Source organism: Lathamus discolor, chromosome 5 (genome assembly GCF_037157495.1).
Source record: "Lathamus discolor isolate bLatDis1 chromosome 5, bLatDis1.hap1, whole genome shotgun sequence".
In the NCBI taxonomy this organism is placed as follows: domain Eukaryota; kingdom Metazoa; phylum Chordata; class Aves; order Psittaciformes; family Psittacidae; genus Lathamus; species Lathamus discolor.
Genome location: NC_088888.1, coordinates 13,010,720 through 13,021,539, shown reverse-complemented (window position 1 = coordinate 13,021,539; position 10,820 = coordinate 13,010,720). Strand labels below are relative to the sequence as shown.

General features: G+C 45.6%; 1 non-coding gene across 1 annotated transcript; it reads left to right on the top strand.

Annotated features, from left to right (window-relative positions):
- Window positions 1-10,153: 10,153 nt before the first annotated feature.
- Window positions 10,154-10,226, top strand: TRNAT-UGU (transfer RNA threonine (anticodon UGU)). Its single transcript has one exon. It is a non-coding gene; the product is annotated as a tRNA-Thr (tRNA).
- Window positions 10,227-10,820: the final 594 nt, after the last annotated feature.

The following is a 10,820-nucleotide window of genomic DNA, read 5'->3' as shown; positions in this document are numbered from 1 at the left end:
CCCGTAACTTCAGCTCAGAGGAGCCAGCAGTGTGCTGTTACTTCTCACTAAGCACATCTGAGTGATTTACAAGTAACCATCAGTTCAGCTCAAAACAACAACTTAAGTCTTGAAATTACCTTGACTTGCTACTCGCTGCTTTGAATATGAGCTGCGACACTCCACTTTCCAGTCTGCAAGTCTCAATTCCCATGAGGAAAGGCAGTAATAGCTGAGATCTTCAGCAAGATATTTGTAAAACCATCCTTTTGCTGGGATTGCTGGGGAACATTCACTGGGGAAAGAAAAAAGAGAAATGAACACCAAAGAACAGAAAGTCTCTTTGCGTTGATTTATTCTCCAGTTCACATTCTTAAGCACTGCATTATCCATCTTCCATGTAAAATGATGTATCTATTACTATCTATTTTCCAGACATCCCACAATATATACCAGGAGTTATCCTTACAGAGAACTCTGAGCCTAAGGACACATCTAAGGGGATGGGTACAAGCAAACCCAAGCTTCATTGCCTTTCCCTTCCAACTTAGTGCACTAAGAACAATGTGGGTCTCTACTCTTGCTTCATAGACACGCTCAAGGACTCCAGATGTGTGAGGCAAAAGAATGGTTTAGGACTGGCCATGTGCACTCCATATTAACACAAAAGTATCTGGTGGATTAGAGAATAAACTAGTGCTTCTGTATTACTGCTGCTGCTTCTATTCTCCAGAGGACTTTAAAAGTGTGTATATTTACTCTGGGAAGAATCCAAACAACTTTCATTCACTTGTCCTATAAAACCATAATAGCTGAGTCAGTCTTTAAAAGCATTTCTCTTTTTAGCTTTGTTTCCTTCATAGAGTACTTATTTATTTACCATAAAAATGGAATGGATCAATTTTTATTTACTTGAAAATGTGACCATTTTCTTTCCAGAACTGTTTGGAAGAGCTATTTCCCAATTGTAATCTCTTGTACCATATCAATAGGCACCAATGCCTTCAATCCTGAAGCAATTCTGCCTCAACTGTAGAACTAAATGAAAATTAGCATTTTTTCAGGAAAACAGCAACAACACAGCACAATCCCACAATTCAGTAATGTCCTAACGGGAAGACTAAGAACTCAGTGGTGGTCTTGGCAGTCCTGGGATAATGGTTGGACTTGCTGATCTTAAAGGTCTTTTCCAACCCAGCTGATTCTATTTCATAGATAAACTGCTAAATTATTCCCTACTTTGTAAGGTAAGATGTGTTTGATAGCCCAGAAAGTATAAAGCAACCGTAAGACCTAACAAACACTAGGCAAAGGATATTCCACATAATCTACATTCAAATTGCCCTGCTGATAAGGAATGTGGTCTTAACACTCTGGGTTTCATGCTCTGGGTCACAGAGGATGACCCGAGTCTGTTTTACAGCCTGTGAAAGGAGTGACTCCCTCCTTTTCAATGGGAGATTACAAGAAAAAAGAAAACCAACCAGTACAACAAATTCCTGAAGAGCGGCAAGACTTTACACCACTCAAACGAAGACACACGAGAAGGCATAGAAAAGAACTATGGACTGGTACATGGCAGACATTTCAGCACACTTCTGAACACTATTGAAACGGACAACACTTTAGTATTTTGCTGCTCTGATATCTAAACAGGCTTCAACTCATATAGACAAAATCTTCATAGAATCAGAGAATAAGCCAGGGTTGGCAGGGACCTTTAAGTACCATCTAGTCCAACAAGCAGGGACATCTTCAACTACATCAGGTGGCTATCGCCTTCTTTCAATCCCACTGGATAAAGTTCACATATAGACTAACGTACCTTGTACACTGATCTGTTCATCATATATCTGGCAGAAGCACCTCTGCACCCTGACCCTAATCACATCCTGACCCAGCCTTTCCACAGGGGTCGAATCCATTCCCCTCCATATAGCAGAACTCACGGGCTTGATAAATCCACTGCCTTTCACCCAGTCCTGGCTGGAGGTTACAAATGAGTCACTTCTAAATTTACTCACATAATAGCAAAGTAAACTGAGACAAGCATTTCCCAGCACACTAGAAGCATTAATACACCAGTTACCTCAGTGAATTAAGATGCACCTTCTGTGCCCTATGGCAAGTTGAGCTACCCTTCTATTAAAGTTTGGTTGGAAGAAGAATTAATACACATGTATAAGCTTTGAAAGAGATCTGTCATGTATGAAGAACAGCTGCTGGTATTTATGCCCTACAGAGAGGCTCACTTGGAGTTTGATTACAATAGTCTAATGCTCTGATTTGTGAATTACACTCAGGAACAATTTATCCCCTCATGCAGATGTGAGCTTATCCTCATCAGTCCTGTCTGACATTCTCAGTGGTGCTTTTAAAGCTTTTGGGCACATTTGATCACGGAGTCATCTTGGTAATTCTGCTTGAGGGGATTTGTCAAAGCCATTAGAGTGCAGGCTGGATGCCAGTGTCTGAAGGATGTAGTATCACCTGTGTAAGCCTTCAGTAGCTGGTCAGGACTATTATATAGTGAGCTAATTTAAAAGAGACAAACCTCAAACTAAAAGCTTTACACAAAGCTTAATCCAAATCCTCAAGATCCAAAACATTTTCATTCATTCTCTTCCCATTCATTTTCAGCTCTGCATGATGTGTTACATCAGGAAAGCCAAAGACAACAGTCAGCACCATGAAGAAAGCTGTACTCTCAGTATTTCCAATGCAGTCAAAGGCAGGAAAAAGGAGACACAAACCCAAACCCAATCCCAAAGCTGAACTACGGGTTCAGGCTTACTCAGAAGAAGGGAAGTTCAAGGGCCTGCAGACAGTTTGGCCCTTCAGAAGCAAAGGAAGAACTTGGAAACAGCCAATTACTCTCCCCTTTGAAAACCTGGCGCTGCTAGTTGCTATATTTGTTCACCTCATAAACTGCAGATATGCATAATTTGGTCAGATTGTACACAGGACCCTCAGCAGTTCGGCAGCTGAAGACAACACACCCAGAGCATGCAGAACTGCCTGTGCAATTCACATTCCAAACCCCAACCAGCAATGGGAACCACGGGAATGGGTTGCAGAGGAGGGCTTCAATACAACACAACAATTCACAAGTGAGAAAGTACACAGAAACCTTCCATCCAACGTTTCAGCTTGTTCTGTGGCATATGTTGGTCCAGTCCAATAAGTGGGAAGATGAATGTGTTCTCCTGGGAGAGAAGAGAGCTGCTGAGCAACACATTTCACCCACAGAACAACCATTAAGCCTATGTGTAGATAGGACCATGCAAGTCCATCCAGCTTAGACCTAAAACCAGAGAAGGGAATGTTTAAATTCCCATTCTCGTTTGGTTTCCAGAGCCTCCCTACCTGGGGCCTGAAGTGCCTGATCCCAGTCACTGCTCCAGAGCACGTTTCTGCTTCAGCAGAGGTACCCCAGGCTGCCCACCCAGGGATGGTGAGGACAGGTCTCCAAACGCCTGGAGATCAGAACATGAGCACACAGGAAATGAGGGCAGGATACTCTGAATTAACAGCACAGAAGACTAATACGTGGCTACTTTTGCGCCTCTAACCCACAAACTGTTGTCTCTACCAGCAAACGTACGGCAAAATCAGAAACAGAGCTGGGAACAAACCCATACTTTCAGTTCATTGACCTATCCCAGGAGGAAAAGTACAAATCACCCAGCTCCAGTTATCATGCCCAGCACAACACACAGTTTATGTATTATTTATCATACATGCATCATTCCTCCATCTACCTGAAGAGAGCTCCAGAACAAAGAACAATTTATTCCTTGATTAGCATAGAGACTGTCTGCCTTTGGGACCTGGATGTGTTTCACAGGAGAGGGAATGTGAGCACTTGAGGAGGGATCCTGATAGCTGTCACAGGTCTTTTGCCTTTCCCAGGAACCGAAACCCAGAGCAGAGCCAAGCATTTGTGATCACTTGGGTAGCTGCACCCTCAGTAAGCCAAATATTCAAACCTTTGCTGAGACAACAGCCTCCCATGGACAGCAGTGCTGACCACACGGGGACACATTCCCATTTCCCTACCTCCCACTGAGTTCCTAAAGGAGCTTAGTACCTACACCTTGGAAGAAACCATCACAGAAAGTTTATTTAGAACAACGATTCTGATGCCTATTAAGCAGCAAGAGAGAAATGAACCTGTTTGGGTTTTATTCCCCAGAGGCAGGGAGGTTTTATTCCATTCCAGCCCACTTGTAATCTTTTATTTTTATGCTGATAATAATAAGACTTTGCATTTATAGAGCATGCTACAAACACACACATCTGCCATTCCTCTTGGAGTCTGGGAAGGAAGTGCTGGATAGCAGTGGAAACAGGGCGCAGGGTGAAGTGGCAGAGTCCATAGCGGAGTAAGGATGGGCACTTTGGATCTCCGGTTCCTCTGCCTCACACTCATTCTTGAATAGTCTGTTTTCCAAGGAACTTAAAAAACTTGCTTGGAAAATGTGATCAGTACATTTTCAGCTTGGTTTTCCTTGGAAAATGTTTCATGTCACCACACTGGTTGCCAGCCCCAAGGAACTTTCAAATCTGCTAACTGGTTTCAGCCAAATTTGAGAGGATTAATGGCCTCAAAGCTGGTCCTATATTCCTGCACTTTTGGAAACCAACAGCTGAGCAGAGGCCTTCAGGTTAGTGTCACCAGAGAAGGAGAACGCAGCTGCTCTACACTCTGCTTGGCAGCACCAATGTACATACACGTATATGTACATACATCAACATGCAGGTCTAGTGACAAACCGACCAGCAAATGCACTTTCCTTCCTTGTGGACTTCTACAGGGGTGCTTTAAAGAACACTATCAAAAAGTATATACAAGGTATATATATATATATATACTGTATGTATAGAACACTATAAAAGGTCAGCTCTTTCCTTCCTTGTGGACTTCTACAGGGGTGCTTTAAAGAACACTATCAAAAAGTATATATACTGTATATATAGATATATACTGTATGTATAGAACACTATAAAAGGTCAGCTCTTTCCTTCCTTGTGGACTTCTACAGGGGTGCTTTAAAGAACACTATCTCCTTCAGCTAAGACACAGGCCTCCTAAATGTTTTCAACAAGGACATATATTTTTGATAGTAACACAGAGAAACACAACTTATTTAATCCAGGGCAACAAAGAAGAAATATTAGAGCTCTTTCCCAGACATGAAAACATCTTTCACATGCAGCCAATAGTATCTTGATTTTACAAAGTTCCAAAGGATCACCAGCTACCTTATTATCACAGACACACTTTACTACAATACATAGCTTCAAATCTGATCTGGATTGGAGAAATAACTCTGAAGCAAACAAAATTAGATTATTTCTTTCTTGTTTCAGGAAGATCAAATCATAAAGCAGTGAAGACAACATCCCTTCTGCTTGGATCCCTCACATTATGAAAACTCCACAAGACGCATGTTAGCTTCATGCGCTAATGCGTGTTTGTCCAAAACAGCACTGAGACTACCAAAATCATTCTGAAAAGGACTGAATCTATTGCATGTTTGAACTTTTTCCTCTGGAAAGCAGAGTACCAGAGCAAGGGGAGAGTGCACACCAGTATCTCAGGCTAGGATGGAGTAGGGATGCAAGCTCAAACCTGGAATCAGCTTGAATGGCACCTTATCCAGCCTCTGTTACAAATGGCAACAGCTAGTGGAAAAGTCACAGCAGGTTATTTGTGCTCATTTTTAATCCAGTGGTTTTACAAGGATTGATTGGGTCAAAAGTTCAGAACAACAGGACATTTCCTCAGGCATACCTCAATCACACAGGACTTAAAACTTCACATGCAGAAGAGAAGGCAGGCCTCAATCACATATCAAGAGTCTTCCATGCCTAAAATACCCCAAGGACCAGCTCCAAAAGCCACCCGAACTCAGCAGGAAGCATCCCCCTGATTTTGGTAACCTTTCACTCAAAAGAAAACATTGCATTTGTACAAGACAAATTAACCCATCTAACTTGCTAATTAAAATGAATACATTAAACTGAAGACACCTTTATGTTACTACAGAGTTTCTTTAAAAAATAAATCCAACAGTACTGAACCTGTCAAACAAACCCCACCGAACATCCCGATTCATGAGCGCCTGGAGCTGTGCTGCAAGTCCTTTCTCTCAGAGGCTGACAAGGAAAAGCCCATTCTGCTGCTCTGTACTTGTTCAGGGGTAACCCCAGCTGCACTGGGCTGCAGTGACCAGGGATCAGATATGAAGAGGGCAGAGGTAGGCAAGCCTCAACAACTTGTTAGGAGACACCCAGCACTGCTATTTATTTCATACACTGTAGCCCAAAGCTGGTAGCTGGTTTGTACAACAAAACTGAACCCTGAAAAACACCAGTACAACTGAATTGAGCAGGGAACTGGGTGTCTAGGTGGGCAATGGAGTTTAGAAAAGAGAATGCTGTGGTGTAAGAGAATTTCTGGGGTTAATTCATGAACCAGCTGCCTGAAGAGTCATTCCCTTGGTTTGCTTCTCGTGTTAGTATCTAAATGCAAGATAAGGCAATAAGATCATATGGAATATACATGAGATTAGCTCGCTGCTCTTAAGACGGATGTGGATTCACAGTAACACAGTTGATCCTAGTTCTCAAGTTACTTGTTCAGATTTGAAGTGATGCTGTACAAGAAGACATTGAGTATCAGCTCAGTTGTGCAGTGGCGGATGAACCCCCTAAGTCAGTACAAAATCATTTATAAGTTAGAATGGGCTATATTCCAGTATCTGAAAGGGGCCTACATGGATGCTGGAGAGGGATTCTTCATTAGGAACTGTAGTGATAGGACAAGGGGTGATGGGCTCAAACTGAAACAGAGGAAGTTCAGGTTAGACATAAGGAAGGAGTTCTTTACTATGAGGGTGGTGAGGTATGGACACAGGGTGCCCAAGGAAGTTCTGAATACTTCATCCCTGACAGTGTTCAAGGCCAGGTTTGGCAGAGCCTTGGGTGGGATGGTTTAGTGTGAGGTGTCCCTGCCCATGGCAGGGGGGTTGGAACTGGATGATCTTAAGGTCCTTTCCAACCCAAACCATTCTATGATCCTATGACATCTGTGGCCTGACATCAGCTTTACATACAGTTACACACATTATTTGTTCAGTGGGGCTGGTAAGGTCAGGTAAAGAGCTAGCCAGGAACAACTAAGTCCTGTTCTAACAGCCCTGGTCCAGACTGAGTGCAAGGCTGCATCTGTTCTCCCAGTACCCACCTTGTTCTCTAGCTTGAGCCTATCCTTGGTGGAGAGGCGGTCTGTGATACATCTTTCAAATCCTGCTCCTTCTTAACAATTTTCCTCAGGAAAGGGAAACTTTGCTGCATGCTGCTCCTGACAACTTTCAGCATTCCTCCCACCTTGGGAGCACATCTTGCAAAACTGCAATAAAAAGCCCAATGGGCTGTATCAGCAAGGCAGCTTGCAAAGAGCACGCACTTGCTTGCACAGGGGTTTTACTAAACGGCTGCTGTTAGTTCTCCACTTTTACCAGTGGAGAACCAGGTGAAAAGAACATGTGCTGGAGAAAGCCTTAGTTTATCAAGGGGGACACATGACACAAGTGTAATCTTACTGCAAATCAGACGGAGTTCTACACAGCATAACAGCATAGAGAAACGTGGATCTCTTCATGTTTGGCCTATCTTTAAACGCAAATCATCCTACAGATTTTTAGATATATTCAGCCAGTGTGGTAAAAATCCACTCTCTCCAGCATCTGAAGGCTGGGGTTTCCTCACCTCTTTACACAGTACTTAGGCTCCACCTCGTGGCTTTCAACAGCAACGAACAGCAGACTACATAGGCATTTTGTTGCCTAAACGCTTCATTTTCAAACCTGTGTGTCTAGTTGCAGAAAGAATCAGTCTTCTTTAGATATACAATTTCTCATGCTATCTCCCCAAAAATTCTCTTGGCCCTCTAATGGGACTTTCCCAACTACAGTTACTCTAGTTGAAACATCTAAAGCACATGGGTATTAAGTTTAACTAAAGCTTATTGTTGTGCAAATGGCACCACAAGAATGGGCTAGCTAAGAGCATCGGGAGCTTGCAGTCAAGCAATAAGCAGTGCTGATGTAGCTGTTAAAGCAGCAGCTGGTCCCTCCACAGCTCAATACCAGAACTGGGTTGGTACAAACCAAGCGAGACACATCTCACTTAACCACTGACGTCCCCAGCATCGACCCCTTTCAGTCAACTGGGAAACCAAGCACTTGTAGACTGTGATTCAGCCCAGATTTTAGAGGTTTAACTTCAGACGAGATGAATTGCACCCTAGAAGCGTCTCCCTTCCTCACTTCCATTACAAACAGAAGCTATAGGGCTTGCTGATAGCATGGTGCCTCCACCTTGAATCCCACCCAACATGTAGGACTTAACACTCTGCTACACAGTGTAGCCCACCTTGCAGTGAGCTCTAAGCAGGCAGCAGAAGGACTGTGGAAGCAACCACAGCAGTTACAGAGTGCACCTAAGTTAGAAGCAACTGCAACAGGTACACCTACTGCCAGAGAGAGCTTGAATTGGACAACGTTCTGTTCTCAGAATACATTTCACCCTGTTGCTCAGCGCTATGAAACTGAACAGGGTAGGTTTATTTCATAGACAGTTCTGCTCCTGCCTACTTTAAACTTACAGAACAATGTACACTTGTATTTCAGTTCCCTGAGGCACAGCACCCACCACAGACATTTTATCCCTTTAGGAAGGGCACTAAAGAGTCACCATCTTCAAAGCGAAGGGGGTTAAAAAGCAACCAAAGAAATCTGAAACTTCATGAGTTTATCAGCTGCCACATTAGGGGTCAAAAGCAGGTATTTTAAAGTCATTTTAGTGTTTTACATAAACAACAAGACAGAGCTCACCAGAACCAGTCTACTTTGCCCGGAGAGCTCACATCTATTTAAAGAGAAGGTGAAATAAGACATAAAACAAGAGGAAGTTGCCCCGGTTCATGATTTGTTGAGTGTGGGCTGGATGAAAGGTCCTTAACTCCTTAATGCAGCTTTTTCTGTCCGTTCTCATTTCAAGGAGCTTTCCTCCTGCTCACACACAGCTGGAGGCTGGCACCCAGCAAATCATGCCTGCTTGGCTAGAACGTGACTGCAGCGTGCAGCGGAGCAGCTCTGATTTACGACTGCCTCTTGGTTTCCTCTTAGCTTACCTCCTCACCTTCACCTCAGCTTTAAAGGCGGCTGCATGGGACAGACTGGCTCTTTTATGAAGAGAAAAGGAGGAAATCTTCGCTGGTTTCAATCCTTCTTACTCTGTAATGGGAAACTAAGGCTGCACACTGCCTATCCTGCCGCTGGGTTTATACCCCGGTCAACCTACGCTTTTCAACATAATTATACCCATTCTGCAAGGCTTATTTCACAAAACCTGAGAAGATTTACTAAACTGACCATAACCTCTCCATTTAAACCCACTTATCTTTAAACACTTGGCACAAAACCCTATGTTGTACAGCCTTACCCCCCCAAATCCTGAATCCTGCCACAGGGAGCAAGTGCTGCAGACGCTGCCAGATGGGTGGAGAACACGGCAGCAATCCTTGAAGCGATGCTCTCATGAGGCTCAATGGGCCACTGAAATACGTCTCGGTGCAGTGGCAGGTTTACCCTCAGGTGCAATTTTACCCTCAGGTGCGCTCACCCCTGACAAGGGGGGAAACATAGAGGAGGCCTGGGACGTGGATCCGGGCCGCCGGTGTGCCTTCTGCCATGGAGGAAACGGGTGTGCGGGAAGCTCCAGGGGCCGGGCTGTGGGCCGGAGGCGCCGCAGGGGCAGCCCTGCTGGGGCCTGCCGCCCCGGCCCTCCGCTGCACGGGGGCGGCAGAACGCGGCCGCCGTCGCCCCGAGGCGGGCGGGGAGCGGGCGGCGGGGCGGTGCCCCAGCCGCGTTAGTTTCACCGGCGAGGCCCGAGGCGCAGCGAGGCACAGGGCAACGTGAGCCCGCCGGGGGCCGCCATGGCGCGTTCGTGCCTTAAGAGGGCTGCTGAGCCCCAGGGGCACCGGCGGCACCGCCACCCGCAGCCCCCGTGAGGCGGCGGCACCAGCACCGCGGCCGGCAGCCCCTGTGAGGCGGCTCCGGCCGCAGAGGCACACGGGCCGTCAGGAAGGGTGCAAGAGATAGGTGGCTCCATAGCTCAGTGGTTAGAGCACTGGTCTTGTAAACCAGGGGTCGCGAGTTCGATCCTCGCTGGGGCCTCTTGAGTTTTTCCCTGATTTTCTTTCTTTTTCCTCTTTTTCCTGCTCTGAGGAAGCGTGACGGTTAGAGGGGAGGAGACAGCGGCCAGCCCGGGATTCTTCCTCGCCGGCGGAAAGTCTCAGCTGCTACAGGAGGCAGCTGCTTTTTGCAGGCAAAACCGCTGCGTCCGGAGGGTGGCGGTACGAGACAAACGTTACCGGACGTTGCTAAACGTTAATGCGCGCTGCAAAAGGACGGCATGCGCTTTGGCTCCCTCTCAGAGCAGGGGTAGGAAGCCAAGCCAGGGCCTGGCTCTCCTATACACAGAAATACACCTCTCTGGAAAAGAACATTTGAGGGCTGTTTCTGCCCTCTTCCAGCATGGATAATGCAACCCCTGGTCTTCGCTCCCCAACTCTCCATGCAGCAGCAGCCCATGGCATGTTAATTCCACAGCATAGGAAGGAGCACCCCTCCAGCTCAGCTCCAAACCCACACTAGGGAAGAGGCCTCACCCATCCCCCATGTGCAGGTCAAGAGATGCTTTCCAGCATCCTTTGGAACCTGCCCATCACCCATACCTTGGAAAAAACATTGCCTAAAAGAATGGTAATT